Consider the following 27,139-nt stretch of genomic DNA (forward strand, 5'->3'; position numbering starts at 1 on the left):
GCCAGAAACAATCGAATACAGTCCACCTTTTTTTTAATATTACAGAGACGTAAGAGAGGGGATCGAGAGAGAACAGTGTTGTGGGTGTGAGTTGATTTAGTGAGGGATACTGAGCATAGGTTAATTTTGACCCTCGACGTCCTGTCGTCGTCGTGCTTTTTTATAGGGCAGGAAATATTCCCAAAGGACATGTTCCCGATAAAAAAATAACATTAATCTTCCGAATTAAATTTTGCTCATTAATAAGTGAACATAAACTATGAAAATTAATGAACCCCATGTGATGTTTATTGAAAAGATTTCTTCAACGGGAGTCAACTGCCGATGGCCAGTTTTTAATTTATCATCGAACGAATATAATTTTTTTTTACATGACTGATGACACGGGTATTTCCCGATTTATCAAATGAACAAACCCAAGATCAATGTGCTAAATTTTTTTAAAATATAGCCGGAGGAGATTTTTATGACGGTCTTTGAGCAGGGGTAGAGCAGAAAATGCATACTCCCGTGCTTTAGTGATTGAGTTATTTTAATGAATGTGCACTGCTCATTAGGAAATAAGGAAAGTTTGGTATGAGAATGTAAATATGATTGATTAAATATTTGAGGGTAAAGAAAAAAAAATATTGCCAATTTATTTTGATACTAATTATTAAAGGTTTTGTTTAAAAAGCAATTTCCTGAGTGACTTTCACTGAATTATTTTTAAACTAGGCTTCATCTTCTATGAACAGTAAACGGCAGATTGCATAGGATATAAATTGCGCCTTTAATACTTTTTACAAGATTTGAAGGTTATTAAATGAAAGTAATTACCGTCTACAGTACAATGGAATACTAAAATTCGAAATAATCCTCCCTTTTTCCTTTCCGTTAAGTGCATCGAAAAAAATAGGCAGTTAAAAACTAGGACTTTAAATTGAGTACGAGACTTCGTACCTCGTACACTTCAGTTTTCATTAAGCACATATGTGAAACATGTTCTTTAGTAATAATTTAAATCCGTCCAATATTGGATATATCAGGATTCCAACATGGTTTGTCACACTGATTGTGTAATTCAACCCTATGACATGAGCAGTAGGTTGTTATGCAATCTGATTCAGGAGTACCAGATTAGGTTACGGCAAGGTTGACTGGTTAGTAAGTATCTAAGAGTAATAATTCAAAGTAGCAAATAAGTTTGTAAGAAGTTGATTTGAATTATAATCGCACTAGTACGACTTTTCAAATGTAATTTCATCAGGAATGGAAACAATTATTGCTTTACGTTTAAAGCATGATAGGCAAAAGACACGGCAAATAAATTGGGAAGATAATTAAGGATATGAATGACTAGTAAGTCTTTCAGGTTTATCTTCTGACATGGGCGGATTGCCTGCCCCTTCTGATTTCATGTATATGCATCACAGCATCTTTTCTCTGGTCGTCCACCTGCTGAGCATTGATGTCTGGGTATTCATATCATTGTTGTTTCATTCATTTGACGAATATTTACGTTCCAATTGATTCATCAATTATTATCCATTTTGCATTTTTATCATTTCTTCACATATCATCCAATTATTAAAGGTTTTTCTGCTACTTTCCTGCGTGACCTCTATGGACACCCTATGCTACTTACGCTATGTGCCATACCACCACCTCCAACACACCCTTGCGGCGACTTGCAAGGGATAGTGTGGGTGTAGATGAAGTTTTATATTTCTGTAATATCAAAAAGATTATGATTTCTTGTCGTCTCCGGTCTGGTGTTTTCTGTGTATTACATACTAGTTTTCTGTTACATGTATTATCATTTTTATATTGTCTTTAAAGTTTTGAATTGAATTAATTTTCGACGTAATTAATAACTTCGCGACATCACTGCCTCAGGTTCTCTTCACCATGGAAAATGTTCGTTATATCACTCCCTTCTCTCAAAACCTATATCTTCATTAATACCAAGTACTCTATGACTATTTTCCATAAACGATTAATTCTTTTTTTGGCAAATTTCTCCTGTTATTCGAAGTAAAGATCAATGGTTTTATACTTCCAATATTGAGATGCGATACATCTCATATGAGATAATTTAGAGTTATCAGAAAAAAGGGGTATTACTTGCGGGGAGTTGGAATGCTTTTAATCGCCAAATACATTTACTGAAGCGAAATTACACCTCATTCAAACATCTCGAGCTGCGGAATGTGAAAGAGCTGGAAACCGCAATTGAATGGAAGACCCTGCTACCCATGAATTGGACATTTAATTGACTTTTATGGTGATGATTCTCTTGGGAATAAAAATTGAATTTGATATATCGAGATTCATGAAGTATCTAGTGTAATCCATGGGAATATTTGTCCACTGTTTCTCAGAATTCGTCCGTCGTCAAGCAAATAGTTGATCTCTTGCATGATTATCTTTCAAATTAAGTTGAATTACTCAGCTGGTAGAGCATGTAGACGGTGCGATATGAATCATGTGAAAGTTGGAATTCCGAACAATTTGATGACGTGAAAGTTTTCGAAGCTGAATTGTTAAATCAAACCCATTTTGCGGCAAAAATTATTTCAAGAAGATCGACTCTCACTAAATCACCGTAAACGCAATAGTTTGACTTAAGATAAAAGTTCCAACTTCATTTTATACTTACAAAAATATACCGTAGGAAATCAATAGGAATTTACTAGAAAGAAATACGACATAACCTAAAGAATAGCTAACCATAAAGTTGGCATTGTATTATGCGGGTTTGTTCTCTCGTGGTTGAGATTAATATTTGAAAATTTATCTGTTAAAAAAAAGAAAATTATTACCACATCGTAATATGCATATGTATCTATGGTTAAGTTTTTTACAAATGTAATCTTACATATGTTGTGCTTCGCGATTTGATCAATTTACACTAGCACAATTGCTAAATCACAGTTTAAATAGTGTGTGTTCCTCCAACTGTGTCTTAATTAAATTAATTAACATTATGGCTTCACCGGACAAAAAAATAAAGAATCTAATATGGTTTACTTCAGGAGGAAGTATAAAGGAATCTTGAAGTTGGAGTACTAGCCCTTCAAGCTTTCATTTTCAGAAGACTTGTGAACGTCTCATGTGGTCGATGTTTTTCGAGTACTGAATTTGTATTCCTACGCTCTTAGTTAATGATGATCTTGAAGAATAAATTTCAGAAGGGAAGTTAACCAGACCTGGAATTAGTTTCTTCGCTCTGCTACTGTTTTGATTTTGGAGAGCCTGTCATGAGCTGCTTAAGCCATTCTTCCCCGTCTCTCGGATGATATAGAGAGACAATTTTTGGTGTAACCCCCAATGCAAACCTCAATGAAGGATTAACTCTATGAAATTTGTCGTGGCCTTCAGATTCTTGGAAAATATTCAGAAAATATCGCTCCTGAAACAGACCGTCTTGTTTATCTGAAATACTAAAGCAGCTGGTATTGTTACTTTGGATGAAACTTTTAGAATTGTTTTCCAAATCAACCTTCAAATTCCGGAAAGGCTGGTTAACTTATTAAGGTACCTAAGCCTCCTCTTAACACTGTGAATTTATTGGATCTTTCAAAGAGAGGGATCTTGTGAAGAATTAATGATTAAATGTCAATTGGCTCGAAGGTTTATTTTGGACCGATGAAGGTAGTACTAACACAGAATTAAGGCTTTATTTTTATCGGTAGTTTATTGACTTTCGGTAGGTTTTTAACGGACCCTGCCGCAATGCATTCCTTTTTCTTATACCCTGATTACCATGAAACAAAATATTTAGATCCTATTCTAAATATTAAAATTACGCATTCTTTAGCTCTTTAATTTTTCTACCGTCTTTAATTTTCTCTTAAATGCCCATTATTTTTATTCTTTCGACCTCGCTTTCCTATCATTCTCCTCTGAGTTAGCATCTACAGCATTTAAGTGCTTACCAGTATCTACTGCAACCGTTTGTCCCGCCTTTTCCGAATTTCTCCCAAAAACATTTTGTCCCATTAAATTCCTAGAAATTTAGCGTTTTTTTACTTATTCTAAATCTTAGTCTCTTATTTGAGTCAGGGAAGTCTTTTCCATCATTTGGCTCCGTAAGAGGTTCTAGTCACCAGGAAAGCTTATAGATTGGAATTTTATATAGGTTGGTCTATGGGTATCACCTGAAACTTGAACCTGATATCATCTCCTCAGTGGTCCAAAACACCACCATAGAGGGAGCAACTTAAAAATTTCATAAAAAGATACTCAAAATTCAACAATGTAATAATTTTGTTGGAAATTATAGAAACCTGTGGACTATTAAGTTCTTTACTATTTTCATCGCTTCGTTTAATCTTAAGTTCAAGTCCAATAGTCAATTTTCGGGTTGAGTAACTCTATATCTTTTTACAGATATACACGATAAAAGTATGTACCAGAGTATTTAAAACTTACGTGGCTAATGATATTGGTTAAACGTAATAATGGAATATACTGAAAAAATAGCAAATAGTATTCTAAATAATAATAATCGAAAACATATTTTGAAAATAGTATAGACGAAGTGTCAAAGAGGTTTAATGAATTTAAGCATGACCTGCGTCATACCCTGCTTCCTTTTACATCGTCTTAATCCTTGTTTTTATGATAATGATTTTAACCCTCAATTCATGGTAAAGATACATGTACGTACATTTTTGTGAGAACTTTATATGTATGTAACGCAATCCTCAACCTTAAGAATTACCTTGAAACCTTTCCCTCCGCGATTTTAGAAAATTTATAAGTCCATGTCAAACGAATAATACAAGATATTTTACCTCTTAACTGTAGTAATATTTAATAAAATAATAAGCTCGTCAAAGATGACCAAAAACAGATATTTTTCGAATGGCCACCCTTTTTATACGGATACCGGGTTGCAAAAGAGGGATAAATGCCAGGAGCAGAAAATCCCTCTGTCGATTTTGGATTGTGACCTCATTGATGAGACCGAAGCAAGATATTAATTGTCCCGTGAGTCAACGGTTCTTTTCCTTTTAATCCATTGCTAAACTCAAAAATAATTTCAGTTGAGAATGAATGGTGAATCATTTCTTTCAATATTTTCGTATTATCGTTGCTAATGGATTGATTTTAATACATCAAATTATTCAATGACCCTTTCTTTATATATTTGTAGAAGATAATGAAATTTCGGTGGACACGCGATCGGAAACCATTCAACTCTTGTGTCAGCGTATCCCGACGAAGAGGTATTTTTCGTTCCCATTGTTTATTTTTCATTTTTTTCGTATACATTATTTTGGCAGGTGGAATGTCGATTTAAGATAATGGTAATGCTCAGATGTTTGAGGATTTCCTTCATTAAAAATTTATTTCAGCGTCTAGAATCGGAATGGGAACCTTTTATGCCACAGAAAACGAAAAAAACAAGGCTTTTAGAGTTTCCATTGATGCGAAGAACTTGAAAGGAAAATAGTATCAGTGGGTTTACAATGGGCGTGGTGTTTCAAATATTTAAGAGTTACGTGAGGTCAAACATGGTCGTGAAAAGTCGATGGGCGTCACGGTTGTGTACCGTACGAAACAGACATGGAACAGAATTCATGGTCGGAGATAATTCAGGAGGTTGGTCCGTTTATTATGTACAGTGTCTGCGTTTTCCACCGTTTTTTCCGTCTCCTCCGCCCTCCTTTCTTTTCGTTTAGCGGTGAATAATTTAGTAGTGGCCCCAGAATAACCGCGCGACAAATTCTACTGCTACTGCCGAACGCCTGCAAACAGAAATTAATGAGCGATCTGAACGCGAGCAAAATTTCATTTGTCTGAAAACCATCATCCCTTTTTAAAATGAAAATAAAATGTTGATTCTCTGCTAATTACGACAGTAAGCATCGGCGTATTTTTTTATTTGGTGTTCCAGGGTGTCGGGTCGCAGAGAACGTACTATTATTATTCATTCTCTCATGTTTTCTGTCGAATTCCAAATGAATATTTTTGTTTTCAGACTTCTGATTAAACTAATAAAGTCCGTTTTGATATTTTCGGTACAAAATTTCATATGATAAATTTTATAATAATTATATCTATGAGTTATTTTATTTATCATTAAAAAATCTTTCAATTCTATATTTAATCAGTCCAAATATAATTAAAAGGCATTTTTTTCTGTAAGGAGACGCCGTAAGCTTAATGGAAATAAAAATTTCTCTGATATGAATGCACAGGGTTAAAAATTAAATATTACAAAATATAAGCATATACAACAAGTCAATTATTATTCAATTTTTTAAAAAATCTATGTACCCTGATTTAAATCACTGAATAGATATAATGATCTTTAGCTCTTACGTAATCGAACATATAATTCAAAATTATACATGTATTACTGAGCTAATTAGTTCCATTTATATTTTGTTTTCTAATAATGTCGTTTATTTAGCGAAGCCTAATAATGAAAATAAATTGCCAGTCGCAATCGAGTTGTATTGAAAATCTTGATCATTGTTTTTGGAATCAAAATTAAGCCTCCGAAAGGTATATTTTCTCTCTTAATTTATAGAACATTTATTTGGAGCTCTAAAGACCTAATTAGCAGAACGAGCAACCCTGTCAACTGCGATTTTGTGTAGAATTCCAATCCGTTGAAGCAAAGGAACGACTTCTATACTCAACCTGCATAACCTTCGATGTCCAATATAATACTTCCCCCATTTAATTTAAAAAAATATTTTTTTCCACTGGTACAGCTGGAGTTCGCATTTGAAAGTCCCTGGAGCTCCGCCCGGAGACGAGTGCAAGGAGAATGTTTTTCCTTAAACCTCGTTCATTTCCATTGAAAGGGATTCCCAGGGACCTTATATAGGTAAGAAACTATCTAATACATCTCCTACATCTCCTTGATACGGTGAGCAATGTCGGAAAGTATTCCCTCCTGCTTTCGTGAAAAATCAAACTTCACCAATGTCCCAGATTTCCTCGAGGTGCAGAAACTTCCATCGATGCGCGCTGCTTTTAGAATAGGTGGATTTTCTCAGCCTGGTAACTTTCATGCAGACCCTGCGTCAAATAAATTCTTTCCCCTCTCTCTCTCTCTCTCTCTCTCTCTCTCTCTCTCTCTGCAATACATGAAACTTTTTGAACCATCAGGGACGGGAAGTGTAGAGGTACAGAATGGTGCGTACTCTTCGTTCTGAATATCCTAATAGAAGAAAACGAAGGTGCCCCTCACAGCTGTTTCAGATTACGAGAGAAATATAGTAGATATCATTGCTATTTTAGGTGTTTGACTTGTCTCGCGTACTTCCGATGGTTCACTCAGCTTATTCCCGAGTTTCAGTCATTTTAAGAAGCAAAATTTTGATGGAATTATTTGTAAAAAAAAAACATTGTCATATCTAAAATAGTTTCACTGAAATAAAGTTTGAATGGTTAATTTGAGATATAATTTCTCTTTTATTTTTTTAGTGATGAAAGAACAATATCGATAACAGAATAAGATATAAATAACGATTGTTTATTTTTAATTAAACTTCGTTCATTGTATTTATTAATGATTGTTATATTTTTACAAAACCATAGTTTTGACGATTATCATCATCTTCTGGTGTTCGTCAAAAATTGTGGAAATATACACAGTAAGAAGTTTAGTTCAAAATCAATAGTAATGAGCTACATAAAGTCACGCCGAAAACCCCATAAAAACAACGCTTATTTCAAGCGTTTTTTATGCGAGTTATTTTAAAGATCTTTTTTTCAGAAAAGTACCACTTTAAGTGAAGAAATTTCACGCGAATGCTTTGTAGTACATATTTTTCGCACGAAGCGTAATATAAAATAATCATTTTAGGTATTCAATCTTGTATAAATAAGTTTTCAGAGGTTTCTGAACAACGTTACGCATAAGTGTGGACTCCAAGACTACTTCTTAACTACATTAAACTTTTTTTGCCTTTAACTATTTCTCTCCGAAATTTCTCGTATTTTCTACTTTCATTTATGAAAAATAAAAATAAATATTTATTTCTATGCCACTTACCCACTCTATACTCTCACACCTAACACGTACTTCAACATCCCTCTTACCTCCCTCAATGGCGCCGTATTCTCTATCTTTGTTTTACAAAATTTCCAACATAAGCCTTCTCTTTCCAAAACCATATGCGGTACATTTATTTTGTCTTCCTCTTTATCCAGCTTATTTTCTCCGTGCTTTTCAATACAAACATTTCAAAAGCTTCCAATCTACGTTGATCCTCTTTCCTCAAAGGCCGATTTCCTAAACCTTACCACGCTACCCTCTATGTTGAAGCATCCTTCCTCATTGTTTCCTTTGTGTCTGTATTACTTTCTCTTTTAAATGATTCTCTGATGACTAAAATCCTCTCGTAATGACCCCGCTAATACTAACATCATCGTACAAAATACTTCTCAAATATGTCCATTTTTTCACCTTTAACGATTTTTGACATCGTTCTCCTAATACCAGTCCAAAATTATTATCAGTTTCAAAACTTTCAGTACTATTCATTCGTATTAAACACGTGCTGAAATATTATGAGTAATTCCTATCAGTTTCTAGGCGTCCAGTACTTTTCATACGGGCTTCGCATCTGGTAAAATTCGGATAGATAACGATTTTCGTAAAAGAATTTGAAATCAACAATTATTCCAACATTGAGACATGTTAGTCCAAGGGGTAGAGCGTTAGACTTCTGACCGGAGAGATCGGGTTCAAGTCCTGCGAACGACTCTAGACACCATTACATTTTCCTGAGTTTAAGGTACAAGAACCCTCTTGAACTGTAGCCGGCACAGGGAAAGGAACTTTCACTCACCTCTTTCGCAATTATTGAATTTCACACGCCATTCGGCTTAGTACTAGGTGAGCTCCCTATAGCCTACATCCTCACCTATTATTAAACTCGGCCATTGAGTCTATAATGGCAATTTGAAATTTACAGTTTTTACTCTACAGTTATTTATTTTGCTGCTAAATCAGGAAATAAAATGAGGTGCCCCGAATATATCTAACGGATTATACCTCAATTAATAATGTATTGCACCTAATTAAGAAATTTAATACATGTACCATGTCAAATACATGTATGATCAAATACTTGCATGTACTATTGGATTGCTTCGCAGCAAAACATTGAAATGCATTACCAAATTAGGATCACGCATAGCAACATCGTATTATCGCAAACCCCATTGCCATGGCGCCCCTTGTAACTACCAGCGTAACTGCTGGCGTAAATTCAATTTCAACCGTGAAAGTTTTCTGATATTATTCTACCAATGTGATCAATATCCAAATTCTGCAGTTACACGTGGTATTACTTAAATTTGTCGACTTGGGAGGTTAAAATGAAAGCATTCCGACCACGTTTTGAATTCTCACTGGGATCAGTAGGGATGCTCTGCCGCCCGCCCCCCCCCCCTCGCCTCCGAGAGAAGCTCGAACTGGTTCATCTATTTTTATACTCTCTCCGCGCTTGTGAAGTTCATGCCGAAGTTGTCCTCAACCTTTTCCTCCCACACGAGATGGTAGAATGGAGAGGAGAAGATTATAGAGACAAGGAGAAAGTGAAAACACTGAAAGGGAAAATCCCTTTCCCCTTCATCCCCTGTGTTCATCCCCAGAATGTGTGTGCCCGAATCCCCTCACCGGACGGAGAATCCTGGGGAGGAAAAGATGGGGGGATGAAATAAGAAAATATCATCCGGGGTGCAAAAATGTATTTCTCCCCCTCCTTCACCCCCCCCCCCACGTGAAGGTGGAGAAGAGGATGAAAAATCGTTCCCAAACCTTCGAACCTCTCACCTCCGCAAATATTTGCTCTTCGAAGAGTCCCCCACGCCGACATCACCTTGTGACGAAGTCGTACACACGCACACACACTCAGGGTTAGCACCTCTAGATTTCCTACTTCCCAAAGATGCCATCCCCCTTTCCATTTTTCGATGCCTCAGGCATGCACAAAACCAACCCCTACCCCACACACGCACATACATACCTTTTTGGTCTCCCTTCCGTCCCCCTCATTCGTGGAATATCTTCACCTTATCTCGCTCAGTTCATCGCGGGCCCATCCGCTGTGCTTGGTTTATAGCTGGGCGTCAACTTATCCCAGCGTTAACTTATCGCCACATCAGCTTATCTCACAGTCAACTTACCACGGCGCCAACTTATCTCGCCGTCCATTTATCTCAGCCCCAACTTATCGCAGCGTCAAATTGTCTCGGCGTGAATTTATCGCCGCGCCGGGTTACCGCCACAGAAATTCGAATGATGCTGTGACAATTGAAGTCTTAATACCTCTCCTCTGTCTCCATCGCAACGCCGTGATGTTAAATCAATACAATACATTGGTTTAGGCGACGTACTGGGATGCAAGGCTATCGTCTCCATCTGTTAATCCGTAGACTTTAGTTTCAAATATCGCCTATGTGAGTTTCGGCCACCAAGGTCGTGAACATTCCGGATTGTAAATAATTTCCGATGGGTTAATAGTATTGATTTATCTGCGTGATGGATGTGGTTTGAGATCTAGTACAAATAAAACAAATGTCATGAGGTGTTTGAGAAAGAGGAAGGCTAATATAAACGTTAAAGAAATGGGGCAAAATCTGGGGCATGCGCAACGGTTTACCTACTTTCAGGCAGAATTTTGGACCAAGATGGTCAAAGAATTAGTGGCATCAAAAGAAGATATGCTTTAGCCAGAGAATCTTTCATAAGAAGGAAATTAATGGCAGGGACGTTGAGTAAGGATGTTAAGAAAAGAAGTTAAAACTTTCATATAGAGCGCGGTTTTATAATGCGCGATAACACGGTCGTTGAAGCAAGACGTGGATTGAAGGCTTTTCAAAGATTGGAGGATGTGGAGAATGGAAAAGTTAAAATGGATTGAAATAAAAGGGAACGGGAGAGTTCTATGCATGGTGAAGGAGGAGTGAGAGTAACAGCAGAAATCCAAATTAGGTAGGAAAGGTGGATGCAGAGCATTTTGATTTGGAATGGAAAGCTCTTATGGACGGGATAACGCTAGGCAAGCGATTAAGAGATAGGTATTCGGACTGAATAAAGGGAAACAGAAATCTTAGCCCGAATCGAAGGAAGTATTCTTGTAGTGTGGCATATAAAGTTATGTTTTTTTAGAATAAGCAAATAAATTGATTGTTTTTCAGTATTTTTCTACCTCAAAATTGTCTAAAACAGTTTAATACCAAATAAAACACTAATTATTGCATCCCATAATTCATGGCAATATATATCTTTGTTGTCTAAATTTCCGCCTTAAATAAATTCTTTTTAGATTAAATAAAACAAGTATAACCTCACTATTTTTCAATCGTATTTATGACGACGAAATTTCTCTGTGACTAAAACATTTCCGGCCATTAACTTGCGTTCATGACACCCACTGTATGTTTAACTTTAGGAGTAGAAGTCATAGGAGGCAGTCGACATCTGAGGTCATTTTCACCGTTAAGAATAGGTGGGTATTTCATAAGGCTAGGATTTTCAGGGAAAGGGGAATGGCGGAGAGACAACCGACACTAATATTAGCTTACTCTATTTAAGGAAAACCAGCCCCATTGGTATTCAACCCGAAAGTCGGTTTTTAGTTGAGGGTAGAGCTCAACTAAGCCCACATGCGTGTTATATGCCCAAATTCACGCATTAAAATGGTATTTAGGTGCCAGTTCCTTACGCCTATGCATCGAAAGCAATGATAGTGTGATAAATTTTACTGTGAAAAAATGCAAGTTTACTCATCCAATGATCACGAATTTTCACAGAGCAGAACCCGAAAGCATTAAATTCGGCTTCTTGATATTTGTGCTTCGGGCTTTGTTGATGTTCACGCATTCTACCAGGTAGCTAGCGCAAGACCACTTCTGTTTGAGTGACCTTCTATTTCACTTGCTGTAACGGCTGGAACTATAAACAAAGGTATTATTGGAAGGTATTGAACCACTTTGCCTTGCACGAGGGGATTTCCCTAGATAACCCTCCCCTACGAAGTCATCTATCAGTCCAATGCTTCCCGTTTATTGAGGATGTGCGTAGCATAGATCACAAAGGGTTTGATTTAACAGTCAAAATCTTATGTTGCCCATGAACTTCGTAATCCGATCGAAAGTACTTCGGCTCTCACCTACCAAGCTTCGCGGTTATCAATTGTAAGAGAGGGGGTTAGAACAAAACTGACCAAGCAACAGGGAAATAAAATGTTTGCAATTTCCTTAGGACCCTGGCATCAGAGTTTCCGAGCTTGTATGGCCTTAAATAGTACTTCTAAATTAAAATAAAATAATAAGCAAGGGCCCATGTAAGATTCAAACAATATTCTCAGATATATTGTTGATATATACCGTCATCTCACGTTCTTAAGGCAGAGTAAGCATGAAAATATCTTAACAAAAAATTGGGAGGGATACGATGACTTTATTGCTTGTCTTAAAAAACGGCTGTTTTTCTGACGTCAGTATGGGGATGGTTAATAATAAATCCAGAACTGGGTTAATCAATGGAAATTCGTGTCGTTCATTTCCAGATAATTCCTTTATAATATTTCATACTCTCGCAACTTGCTTGGGAAAGGGACATGCTCGTACGTATTTTTTTCTCCCTTAGCCATGTCTTATTCCACTTGATACAATTTTTTTTCTTATTCATTGTGAAACAAGCAATCACCATCCCGCAAGTACAATTGCAAGTTTTTTCTTCCTTTAAACCATGTTTTTAACTGAGCAACACGGAAAATACATTACACTAAACGACAAAATATCCACAGATATTCCATGAACGTCTTAAATATCAACTGATTCGTCTTGATCCATCCAACTTATAACTAGGTAGGTCGTATCTTACAGATGTAGACCACCAACTATCACTTATATTCCTTTGCTGGGATTATCTGGATGTATTGGATTATTCGGCACGTTAGCTGAAGAAATATCTCTTCCCCTCCTTCCGGATATTAGGGGATGAAATCATAGGATTGGTCTATCATTCCAGAGCTGACGTGAAATTAAGTAATTGTTTTTTTTTTGACCACCTCAGGGAAAAGAAAAAAGGGATGGGTGAGGTTTTGGCAGAAGGGATTATATTTCAAAGAGTTATCAACGGAAAAGTTTTTTTTTTGCCTTTTACTAGTGGCGTTCATGCCACTGTATAAGTTCGCCGAATGATGTGCATCAATGATAGTCCGTCACAGGGACGTTGAATGTTGATTAGTGGTACGGTATGATAACCGACTACTGTGGAATATGATGGAAGGATATCCAGTAGCAACGGTCTGTTTCAGAGTCGGTATTTGGGAAACTTTGCCGTTGAAACATCTGCGAGCACCAGCGAGAGTGATTGAGAATTGAATACGTCAGCGGATTTCACTGACTGCCTCAAACCCGCTGGAGATATGGAACAGTTCGCTGAAAGTCCAATGTAATTCTAGGATGTGTCCGCATTCCTTCATAATGCTAATGATTATTCTTCATTGAAAGATGTTTGCTAAGGAATCAGGGGTTTGTTATTTCTTCATAATAAAACACGATATCATTCATGAGTATGTTAATGCGCGCGCCAAATTCTATATTTAGTTTTGCATCTTATCAATGTTTCCTTCTTGGTTTTAAAGTTTTTGTTTATTTTTTCTGCATAATTTCCACGTTAGTACGTGAGTTGTTTAAGTTTTAATAAGATCATATGGAACTAATTACCCTACCCTAAGTGGATTACACTATCCTGCATCTCGTTAAAAGCAGTCCGTTGACAGTGAAAATACAATATTTATTCGTATGAACGAGATGATAAGCAGACCGAAGTATTTTTTTGCAGCCAGGAACTTTCGCTGTTTAATGCTAGCGTAACTTCAAGCAAAACTTGCAGGACACTAAATTAATATTTGGATAATCAAAATCATTTTCAGAGAATATCTTAAAACATATAAATACTATATATTAATAAATTTTATATAGTATATTTTATTAATATATTTTATTTTATAATATTAATATTAACTATTATTATATATTAATATTGTTGCCATAATGTTTGAGGGCTTCATTCGGTCTTTCTATTTTGAATAACTTACACACCAATATATTCGCAATTCCAAGCAAAGGAGATGCCACCTTTCGGTGGGATTGTTCAACAATCGGTTAAAGAGGACGGCAGTTGAACACACTGAGAGTCAGAATAGGTTTTTTTATTCTAGAATAATTTTATTTTCAATTGTTTTAGCAAATTTATCTTTTCATAATTTCCATTATGATTCAGTAGTTTTTAGGCGTGTCGACATAGCTTTAGGTGGTAAATTTGAGTTTTATTCGTCGCTGAATCGCGGCTATTTTAGTGTTAGTAGTAGGATTATGGGGTATCCTGCACAGCTGCGCGCGCAGAAAAGCAAGTGCGCGCGGCGGCAATTCCGATGTGGTTTATTCGGGGGGCGGCACGCGCGAGTTGGGAGGAGGAGGAAGTACTTTGCGGCGGCGGTGGTGGTGGCGGCGTAGGGCCGGGGGGGGGGGGGGGGGGCTGCGTGACCGCAGTTGTCTGAAATTCTTCTGAGATGCATGCTTTTAAGAATGCTAAAATTTTATCATTGCTTTTATATTGGTATTTTTGAAAGCGAAATAATTTTACAATGGAAGCCCCGGTCCCCCCTCCCCCTAACCGCGTGACCGCAGTTGTCTGAAATTCTTCTGAGATGCATGCTTTTAAGAATGCTAAAATATTATCATTGCTATTATATTGGTATTTTTGAGAAAAACAAAAAAAGCTAAAACGACAAAGCGGTGTGTTTCCCCCCTCCCCTTCCCTGCCCATCCCTTCCCTTCCCTTCCCCTCCCCTCCCCTCCCCTCCCCTTTCCCTTTCCGCCGAACTTGTTCGTGCTTGTTTTTGGATCAATTTAAACAAACACTATAGGTGAAAACATTAATGATATTAATTAATAAAATTCCATTTATATTAAAAAAGAATAATTAACAACACTGAACACCAGCCTTTCCGATGCTTGTTGTAACACGCAAGGGATGCTTATTTAAACTGGAATGGGAGATCAGGATTAAGAAATAAAACACATTATCACACTTTTTCCATTTTTATTTTATCTTTTTTTATGCACAAAATAGTTATGTCACTTTGGGGAGGGGCGCTCTGTGATTCCAAGCCGCAAATGAAATAAAGAAAAAAAGGAAAAAAACATCTTTTACAATCAATGAATTGAAAAGGTTACATATAATTTGAAATATAATTTGAATTTTATATATAATTACAATCAATGAATTGAAAAGGTTACATATAATTTGAAACTAGTGATAGTGAAATGTAGATAGGATAGTATTACTTATATATCACTATATATGGTCTGTTTGTTTTGGAAATTTACATCGATTTAAAAACAGCCAAAATTGAAAGAAGAAAAATGCCATGCAAATAATTACTCGATCAATGAAATGGTCAATACAAGACTGAAGTAAAAAGATAGTACATACCAGGAGAGGATAACACACCGGGCTCCGTCCCAGGTAAGGCTCCATTTTACCTCATTGTTATTATAGGTTGTAGTGTCGCCTTCATTTTCAAAAATGGTTGTATATCTTTTGGGAAGCCAAATCTTCCGTTTGGCTCCTCCTTCATATTTAATCAATCCCACCAACCCCTCCCCGTACCTCCCATTAACCTTTTCCATGCTCAAGATGAGATATTTTCTATTTAGGTCTAATTCTTCTTTTTTAAAAATGCGGGGCTGTTTTTGTTTACTCCCACCAACAGGCTGTTCAACTTGTCCATCTGAAAGGAATGAAGTAATTAGTATATATTGTTACATCGGCAAATTGTATTAATAATGAAAAATGAGGAAGGATACCTTACCTTTCAATTGGGGGATTTTTTTAAAAATCGGCGTGACCTGTTCGAAGGAGGAAGATAAAAATTAATGAAAGAAATATGAATAATAAGTAATAATTTTCTAAGGCACGTCATCTTACCTTTCCCTTGTCTTGATTTACTTCGAATGGCGTTCAGGGCGACACCCTCTGGATATATACGCGGAAAAGAGCGGATGTTTTCATGAGAGAACCGGATGGATTATATGGAAAATATTGCCAATGTGTCTAGTTTAAGGTTCGTTACAGAAGAAAAATATTTTTTTAAAACGTAACGAAAATATTTTTTACCAAGCGGGAAGGTCTCTCTCTCTCTCCCTCGACGGAAACGTGATGACATAACTCGACGGAAACGTGATGACAAAGCGAATTTGTTTTTCCAAGCGGACGAGCGCTAGCAATTCATTTCATAGCATTGACGCGAAAGAAATGGACGCCCCCCAAATTGTGTTCGATCTTTACGATAGGGAAACATTTGGTTATAAATTGAATCAACGAAAATGGTGGGACAAAGTGAAGTTAAGATGGCTTTGTCTTGACGCTAGACTTCCGTTGGTATGCGTTAACCATATACGGGCCGAACGGCTAAGAGAATGGGCAGAAAAAGAGGAGGATAGGAAGGATAGCCTGGAGGCGAGAATAAGGAAAGCAAAAGAAAGTAGCGCGGTCGCGGCATTCCAATGCTAGAGGTGGAAGGATAAGCTTGTGTTCACTTGCGCTGTTGCATAAATGGAACAAATTAACATAATAAAATTTGTTTCACGTCTGTGATTCCTACCTCATGATAAATAAAAAAAGCATACATATATATATAAAATCGAAAAAACCGATATATAGTAAATAATGTGGTCTCGAAAAATGACCACCCTTAAAAAACCCCAGTGTGCATCATGCAATAATAATACATAGGCCTATGCGTTATAATAAAATTTTTCTAGAAAAAAATAAAAACTGCAATGCTAAAAATTTTAGCCTTCTTAAACGCGTACATCCCCCCAAGCGAGAGGAGTCCTCGCTCTCCATATCTTATCTCCCTCGTGGTTTCCGGCTCTGCGCTCCCGCCGCTGTCTGTCCACGGAAAAATATTTTCCTTTCCGACTCCTCCCGTCTTGTGCTGCCGTAAGTAGTGCGAAGCCGAACTAAAATATATATAGTTTCCGCTTCGCCCCCCATCAGTCGTTTGCTAGCATTCCACGTCCCGGGAGTAGTGGGGGTGTTTGTGAAGCAATGGAGCAACAACTTTGTGACGTGTGCTACACATATTATCAAAATTTGCAAAGCCACCAAAACTCCGATGTGCACCGAAGGCATGAATTACGACAATTTGGCGGTGAAAATCGACCATTAATCGAACTACAGTCGGCTGCGCAGAATCGATTGAAAACATATTGGGTGAGTAGAATCGAAGAAATATCCGATGTTGTAACATTTTTGGGAGCAATCAAAAGCACAATAAGGGATAAAATAACCGAACAACTTCGAAGTAATCCATTGAAAATTAATGTAATTTTAAAATGCCGATTTGTTAAAGATGAGCAATTCGATGATCGATGTTTCAAAACTAAGAACGTTAGAGTGTTTCAGGCCGACGATGTCGATGAGATATTAGATTTATTGTATTCAAAACTATTAAAAGAAAAAAGTGAGCATAGCGCGAGAGGGAGTGGATGGATTTTATCGGTGGTTGAAGGGTTAGAACTCCGAATAAATAGATACACCCCTTTGGGGGGGTCTACATATATTGAACTTCCAAAGAAAATCAAAAACACCGGAGCTGTAATTAACGTAAAAAATACCGATTTGTTTTGTTTTAAATATGCAATTTGGTCGAAGAACATATGCCTACATCCGGAAAGAGTTTCCAAATATAATACCGAAGCGTTCAGAACCGGTTACGATTGGGAATGTATAAGCTATCCAGTAGAAATCCGAGCAATTACAAAATTCGAAAAAACCAACAATATTTCGATTAATGTTTTCGGTTTGGATGAAAAACAAAATGTATATCCGTTGAAAGTAGTCGAGCGAGAGTTTCTAGACCACAGAGATTTGCTATTTTTGACCGAAAACGAAAAAAGTCATTTCTGCTGGATTAAGAACTTTAACCGACTAGTGAAACATCAAGTGACGAAACATAAGGGATTCTGTTATGTATGCAAAAGATGTTTTAAACATTGCCAATCCAAAAAATCTTTTGATGCTCACAAGGAAGATTGCAACCGAAATTCGCCATCGAAAATAATCCTCCCAACCGACGACGAGGCTTTTTTAAAGTTTAAGAATTACTCGCATACAACTCGAGTTCCATTCGTAGTTTACGCCGACTTTGAGTGTTTGCTACCGCGCGTTTTATCTTGTCAGCCGTTAAATGAGCATTCGTACACGCAAATGCGACAACATCACGAAGCGATGTCATTTTGCATGCTTATGGTTTCCAGTACGGGGGAATTTTTCGAGCCCGTTCTTTACCGCGGGAAAGATGCGATCCAGGTCTTTTTGGAAAAACTCAAAGAAATGGCACTTTTTGCACGAGACAAATACCGAAATGTAGTACCGATGCAAGCAATGAGCGAAGACGAGTTGATTGCATTCGACACATGCTCTATTTGCCATATATGCGGCCTCGAGTTGGGCGCGGACCGTGTCAGAGATCACGATCACCTCTCCGGCAAATTTCGAGGTGCAGCCCATTATGCGTGCAATATAAATTATCAGAAACCGAGATTCCTCCCAGTTTTCTGTCATAACCTGTCAAATTATGACGCGCATCTCATCGTGCCGCATCTCGGCTCGGATGATTTCAGAATAACATGCATACCGAACAATGAGGAAAAATACATTTCATTTTCGAAATATGTAGATTCAAGATTCTCATACCGATTTATCGACACCTTTCGATTTATGAGCACATCACTTTCGAAATTGGTCGATATTCTTCCAGCCGAAAAATTTAGGCAAACTGCGCGCATCTTCCGAGATAAACTAGAATTCGTCACACGAAAAGGCGTTTTCCCGTATGAATATGTAGATTCATGGGAAAAACTCAACGAAACATGCTTGCCACCGATTGAACATTTTTATAGCACACTGACGGAAGATACAATTACCGAAGACGATTATGCATTTGCTCGAAAGGTGTGGGACGAATTTGATTGCAATACCCTGGGAGTCTATTCCGATCTTTACTTAAAAACCGATGTTCTTTTACTATCCGATGTTTTCGAAAACTTCAGAGATTCTATGATATCGATCTATGGGCTGGACCCCGCATGGTATTTCACTATGCCGGGCCTTTCTTTCGATGCTATGCTTAAGCAAACCGGAGTCAAACTCGAATTGTTAACCGATTATGATATGATTCTTATGTTCGAAAAAGGCATTCGAGGAGGCATAAGCCAATGTATTAAACGGTATGCCGAAGCTAATAACGAATATATGAATCAATTCGATCCCGAAAAGGAGTCGAAATATCTAGGATATATCGACTGTACAAATTTATACGGATTATCGTTATCGGAATCACTTCCGATCGGAGGCTTCAAATGGGTTGAAGTGGGGGAGGCGGTGGACGTTATGACAATCCCCGACGAATCTCCCAAAGGCTATCTTTTGGAAGTCGATCTGAAATATCCAACCGAACTTCACGATTCACACTCCGATTTACCATTTTGTTGCGAGCATAAGGTCCCGCCGGGGAGTAAACACCCAAAATTATTAACGACGCTTGACGATAAGGAGCATTATGTTGTTCACTACCGAGCATTGAAACAGGCGATAGCTGCCGGTTTACGAGTTACGAAAATACACAAAATAATCGAATTCGAGCAATCCCGATGGATGAAACCATACGTCGATTCCAATACGAAAAGGCGTAAATTAGCAAATTCCGATTTCGATAAGGAACTGATGAAATATGCAACAAACAGCGTATTCGGGAAAACATGTGAGAACGTACGAAATCGGAAAAATATCGTACTTGTCAACAATGAAAAGCGATTAGACAAACTGATTTCGAGTTCTATGTTTCTCGATCGAACGATCTTTGCAGAAAATCTCATAGCCGTTCACCTGAGAAAAACATCAATCAAGATGAACAAGCCGCTTTATATTGGGCAAACCGTTTTAGATAATTCAAAAGTATTCATGTACGATTTCTTCTACAAGAACATGAAAAGAAAAAATGTAAACTTGTGTTACATGGATACCGACAGCTTCATAATGGAAATGCCGATAAATTTTTACGAAGATATTAAACGGAACATCTCTCTTTACGATACATCCAATTATCCTCCCGACCATCCTTGCTATTCAAAAGCTAACGAGAAAGTAATCGGTAAAATGAAGGACGAGTGTGCTGGAAAGATTATGACGCATTTTATCGGATTACGAAGCAAATTATATGCCTACCGTGTGCAGGGAGGATGTGTGAGGAAACGTGCAAAAGGCGTAAAAAGAGCAACGCTCAGCAAAACGATCACATTCGAAGACTATGTTACCTGCTTACGTGAAAATTCTACGGCATTCAGATCGATGTTTCTGATTAGATCGAAGGAGCATAAGCTGGCCACCGTAAAAATAAATAAAATTGCATTGAGTTCCAATGACGATAAACGTTATGTTTGCGAAGACGGAATTAATACATTAGCTTGGGGGCATTATAAAATAAATGCGTTTTCCGATACGTGAGTTGCCAATTGTTAACATCGGTTCCAATGGGTGGATTTAATATATAAATAACGTTTTTCCGAGTCGTACTCAGCCACTATTCGCAATTGGTAAATGAAACATCGCGGGATTCGCGAAGCTTTTGAGCATAATCATGAGATTAATATTTTTGGTCTTGTTTCTCACCGAGCTGGGGTTGAGCATTTCCGGTATCATACCAGACAACAACCGCACGTATTGCATATCGAGTTATCTGCAACAATATGGCTACCTGAATGTGAGCGAGAATGGACTTGCCAACGTAAAACCGGCGGAAATAACAGAATCACTAAGAAGGTTTCAAGAATATTATAATATCAGCGATGCGGGTGGGCGGATGGATGAAGAGACTGTGGATTTTATGAAAAACCCCCGGTGTGGCGTAGCGGATGATTTTGCATTCTCAATAACCCCGTACAAGTGGCGTAAGAATGTTATCAATTGGCATTACATCTTCGTAAATGAAACCTACATTGCATTGGCAAAGAAAGCATTCGAGACATGGGCCGAGGTAACGAATGTTACATTCGAGCAAAATTCTAGAACACCCGATATCATTATCAGAAATGCTGCCCTTATTCATAAAAATGTTGGTCCGGGTTTCTGCGCCATGAGTTTTGATGGAAATGGCGGTCAATTAGCCCACGCAGATTATCCGAGGGCTAACGGCGAGCTAGTAGAAATTCACATTGACCAGGACGAGGATTGGTATTTAGGATTTGATAGGGCCGAACTAAAATACAGCCTTCTCGCAACACTTATCCACGAAATTGGTCATGCTTTGGGAATCGCGCACTCCAATTATAAAAATGCTATCATGTACGCAATATACAACGCATCCGATTATAGAATAGCCTTACACGAAGATGACATTCAAGCGATACAGTACATTTATGGCAGACCTGCAGAAAAGAAAGAAAACGAAGGAGGGGGGAGTGGTGGAGGCGAGGTGGAGGATGGGAATATGGGGCGAGAAAGAAATGACCCCCCTCCCATGTTGTGCGAATTAAAAAAAATAGATAAATATCTTATACTAAATCACTTGTTATACATATTTCACGGTCAGTATTTTTGGTTCATGGATATGGAAAATGCGGTCAATTCGGTTATATTTGGCCCCCAACGGATTACCGATTGGCTTCCCTTTCTTCCGGGTAAAAATATTACGGCAATTTATCAAAGACCGAGCGGGGAAATTGTAATTTTCATTAAGGAAATGATTTATATGATTCAATACCCGAGTATGCAATTGGTAGAGGGTTACCCTTTGGCTGCGTCATCCGTAGGACTGCCGCGTAATGCTAATATTCAAGCAGCTGTGAACACATATACAGGGATGACGTTGATATTTCACAGTAAAGATTTTATCATTGAAATGGATGAATGCCACTTTAGACCTAAAACTCAATATCGCTATCAAAAGATGTTTCCGCAAATACCATCAGACATCGATTCTGTGTTTAGATACACTAATGGAATCTTGTACTTTTTTCGCGACGATAACGTCTATGAGTACAGCGAGTTCAACAACACTCTAGTGAGAGCAGGTAAAAATAACCTAGGACTATTCGGAATAGCATGCCCCAAGAATTATTCACCAGTGTTAACAAAGATCGCGAAAGAGTTGAAGGTGCTCGCGACGCGTATGCATGACATGCTCGAAATATGAAGATAAAAGCACAAACTGAAGAGAGGAGTGTTCATTTTTCTATTCGCATCTCGCGCGTTGTTTTCGATCATGATCAAGTGGAAGCATCCTTTTACGTGTGTGGTGGCCGGCCCTTCGAGCAGCGGAAAAACAGAATTTGTCTTAAAGTTTCTCAGAAATTTAACGTCAATGGTGGATGGGAAGATAGATAAAATCATATGGTGCTGTAGCTACGGAAGTGTACCTAATGCAATCGAGACTTATAAGGTTCAGTTCTTATTCAGTCTTCCCGAAAGCTTTGCAAATCCTAAGAAGGTACCAACTCTGTACATCATAGATGACTTGATGCATGACTCCTTCAGTGACAACAGAGTAAGCGAACTTTTTACGAAAGATTCGCATCATTCAAATATCTCCGTAATTCTTATTAGCCAGAATGTTTTTTATCAGTCGCGTTTTTCACGTACCATTTCACTAAACGCAAAATACATTGTATGTTTTAGAAATCTCCGTGATCGGTCGCAATTTAGACATTTGGCCTGCCAGGTTTATCCTGAAAATCCCGCAGCGCTCACCGAGGTATATAGGGAGGCGACTTCGAAGCCATTCACTTACTTGTTACTTGACTTTGCTCAAGAAACGGACGACTGCTTGAGGTTCAGAACGAACATATTTCCCGACGAAATCGGTGAAATTTTCGTCCCACCAAATTTACTAAACCGCCTTCAAAGTTAACCCAAGATGAAGAAAATGAAATTAGCCAGATTAAAGCGAAATGTTAACATTTTAAAAAAGATAAAGAAGGCCTCGGCTACGAAGAGAAGATCCATCATTAAGACGGCAGGTTCGGATGTCATTAAATCTTTGAGCGAATGTTGCCGAAACGTATTAAACGGTAATTGTAAGATTAGTCCGAGGTTGAGAAAAAAATTGCTCAGATACAAAAAAGCGATCAGAGAGATAGGTTGCTATAGAGCACCCCTGAAAAGAAAACGCGTTTTACTTAGTCAACAAGGAGGATTTTTGTCAGCTCTTCTTGGTGCGATACTCCCACTAATCAGCGGCGGAATAGCTAGTTTGATAAAAAAATAATGAGTTTCAAAAAGTTCGTGTTAGTGGACCCCGCCGCCGCCGCCACCGCCACCACCACCACCACCACACATGAAAAGGGGCGGAATATTAAGAACGAAATGACAGAGTTGGATAAACAAATGCAAGGAATTCTTAAGCGGATTGATTTGAACGATTCGCAAAAATGGCATTATTACCGTAAAGTATTAGATTCATACTTAGACGCAGTAGCCGAAAGTAGCGAATATAATGTATTATCACACCCCGCCGTTGACCATCAACTCAAGTCAACACGCCGCAAAGGAGGAAAAATTACTAAGCCGTCCGAGCCTGATCATTATTTCATTTCTGGAGAAAACAATGAAATAGCTCTGGACGAAAAACTTAGAGAGATTTTAAATCGAAAGGACCTCCCCGACCGGCAAAAATGGATTTTATATAGAAGAATATTGAATTCGTATATAGAAAACGTATTAAAAAAAAATAAGCAGTTCATTCCACCGTCAATATTTGATGATGATGGTCATTCCGACGAGGCGGTGCCAAGGAGTGGCATAATAAATTCTGGAAAGGAATTATTGCAAGCAGACGCTAAGTTTGGGAAATGGGAGGAAAACCAAGAGAAAGGAATACAAAGGATGGAGAGCCTGCTGGACGACTTGGAGCAGCAAATGCGAGAAGGAGAAACAACGGCGGCGGCGGGGAACGTGCCAATAAAGGAAGAGCAGGAGGGAAGCGAGGAGGAGGAGACAGTTTTACCAAGAAGAGGAAGACGAAAACGAACGAAAAGGCCACCATACACTCCACCGTCAAACGACGGCAAGAGGAAGGGAAAAGTCTCTCAAAAAGGAGGCAAGATTCGAGCTTGGACCTCTCATCCTTGAATAAAATTTACTACGACCCATCACATCCGGCCAGTTTTTCGACTAGGAACGCATTGTGGGAGGCTCTCGGAAGAAAATTTTCAAAGAATGCCATTCAAAAATGGCTGGATTCGCAGGAAACATATTCATTACACAAACCTATCAGAAAGAAGATTTCGCGAAATTATTACGATGCGTCTTACATTGATGAAACTTGGCAGTGTGACCTCAACGACATGAGAAGTTTGATGAAGTTTAACGAAGGCTATCGGTATCTCTTGACGATCATCGACTTATTTTCTAAATATGCTTGGGCCGTACCTTTGAGGAACAAGAAGGCTGAAGATGTCATCCAAGCTTTTCACGCTATTCTCAAGAAAAGACGGCCGTTGAAGGTGCAAAGCGACAAGGGAACCGAATTTGCCAACGAAAAATTCAAGTCATATCTCGGGAGAAGAGGAATAAAATTCTATACTACCAACCAACCTGGAGTCAAAGCAGCTGTTGTGGAGAGATTCAACAGGACGTTGAAAGATAGAATGTACAAATATTTTACAAAGTACAACACATACAATTACGTGAAAGTGCTCTCGAAACTGCTCCAAAGTTATAACAATCGAGTGCATTCTAGTATCGGAATTCCACCTTCGAAGGTTAATGTTTCAAATGCTTTTCAGGTTGCACAGAAGCTAGCCCAATCAAGACGTTTGAGAAACAGAATGGGCAAGAAAGCAGCATTTGAAGTGGGTGATCACGTTCGAATCAGCAAAGAAAGGACACCATTCGCAAAAGGATACACCCCCAATTACTCCACTGAAGTTTTCAGAATTAAGGCTTTAGTACAAGGCTTGAAGGTGCCGACCTACCAACTGGAAGATTTAAACGGGGAAGATATAGTAGGAACATTTTCCGGAGAGGAGTTGGTTCGAGTACGGTTGAGTGATAACACCGAATTTCAGATCGATAAAATACTTCAGCGTAGGGGTAAGGGGAAAAAGTTGGAGTTTTTCGTTAAATGGAGAGGTTATGGTAGCGATTTTAATAGTTGGGTGCCGGCGTCTGCCGTGAAAAGATTGCAAGATGTTGGATAATTTTCACATAACGCTTCTCAGCGATAGTTCTGGTAATTTTTTTCCTGATAATACCATCGCACACTTTCGTACGAGGCTCCCTCATCGGATTTTACTGGAAAATGGAGAGTGGACCGTGGGGTTGGTGGAGATTTTGATACCGGAGGCATATGAAACACCCGTGGAAGATGTATCGGTGAGAGTCCTCCCGAATCACGTGCTGAAATTGGATCAACATTACGGCTCGCTGAAAGAATTGATTCATGCGATGCGAGATTCTGTGCCTGCAGACAGCCAAGCGGAATACAACGTCGAAATTGCTAAAACAATTGACGGTTTGACTTCTGATCCACCTATGACGACGACCATGGATGATATTACAGTTGGTAATAGCAAAGGTGATAAGGGTGCAAATGAGGAGGAGGAAGCAGACGTGGGAGTGGAGAAGAAAGCTACTTCGGATTGGCGTGGTTATACAGATAGGCATATGATAACAAAAGAACAATATAGCGCCCTTAAAAGAGTGGTAAACTGGTCTAATAAAAGATCCGATGCTGAAGATGTGAGCCATTCCGGGACCCTCTTCGTGTACACCGATTTGATAAAACGACAATATATTGGTGATAAGTTGGCGAGATGCATGAGAGTTATCAGTACAGGGAGCGGAAGACATCAAATATTTCAAAATCCATATTATTTACCCATCGAACGAAGGGAATTCGATAGCATTGAGATATTTCTCACAGATAAAATGGGTAAGCCGTTTCCATTTATTGATGGTTTAGATCCGGCTGCGGTGATACTACACTTTAAATTGAAGTGATATCATTAATTTTCATTAGTGTGCATCAAGATGGCGAATGATACGAATCGCTATATAAGATATTACGTTTCGAGGAGTCAAAGAGGCGGCGATGTCGGATCCGTTTATCGTGCGAGCCATTTCAAACAGAGAGGAAAGGGGCTTGGGTCTTTTTTCAGCGGATTGTGGAGATACGTCAAACCATTTTTTAATTCCGGGTTGAGAGCAGTCGGCGAGGAAGCGGTGAAGGCCGGGGTAGGGGCACTTTCCGACGTCGGCTCGAAGTCGGGGAGGGAAATATTACGAACGCGTTTAGGAGAGGCAGGAAGCAGCCTTAAGAGGAGAGCCGAAGCAAAGTTGGAAAGAATGGCGGGCGCAGGCTTGCGTATTGCAAAGCGACCGCGCATTGCTTCAAATAATGTGAGGATACCTGCCGACGCTGTCATCAACATGAATGACATATCCTCACCTCCCACGACGAGAAAGAGAAGAAAAGTTGATAGGAAAACAAAGTTGAACCGCAAGAAAAAGACGCATCGCAAGAAAAAAAATGTCGTTACGAAGAAGAAGAATAAGGGGAAAGGGAAGCAGCGTGGTGGTGGGAGGGACATTTTCTCATAAAACCGTGATTTAACGCAAAAGATAAACAGTCTTTCTAGAGCTTGGGTGTGGACTACATCATCAAACGAAATGGAGCAAGTCATTCCTTCGTGTTTGGACCTGTTCAAACAGCTTCCTATGCAAACCAGTATTCTCGGCCACAGGACGGTAGCGTACAAACCAATTACCGCAATCGATACATATTCGGAATTGAAATTTTCAATCAAAGGCAATGGAGATAGGTATCTCGATCTAAGCAGCATATGTCTCAATGTTAAATTAAGACTAGTTAAAACTGATGAAAAGTCTTACGCGAGTGTTGACCCAAATCAACCTGGGGTCGTGAACAACATCTTACATTCCATGTTCGAAAATTGCAACGTGTCCTTGAACGGGAAAAGGGTGACCACCTCGGAATACTATGGATACAGAAGTTACATTGAAAAGCTCCTGAACTATGGTGAAGACGCTGCTCGTACGCACATGATTTGCGATGGATGGGCACTCGATGAAGGCGAC

The 27,139-nt window shown here is 38.5% G+C and overlaps 1 protein-coding gene across 1 annotated transcript in view; it reads left to right on the forward strand.

Annotated features, from left to right (window-relative positions):
- Nucleotides 1-27,139, forward strand: part of LOC139700841 (beta-1,4-N-acetylgalactosaminyltransferase bre-4-like) — a 261,263-nt gene that overhangs the window by 112,258 nt on the left and 121,866 nt on the right. The window lies entirely within an intron of this gene.

This window comes from Hetaerina americana, unplaced genomic scaffold (genome assembly GCF_022747635.1).
Source record: "Hetaerina americana unplaced genomic scaffold, ioHetAmer1.1.p SCAF_11, whole genome shotgun sequence".
NCBI lineage: Eukaryota > Metazoa > Arthropoda > Insecta > Odonata > Calopterygidae > Hetaerina > Hetaerina americana.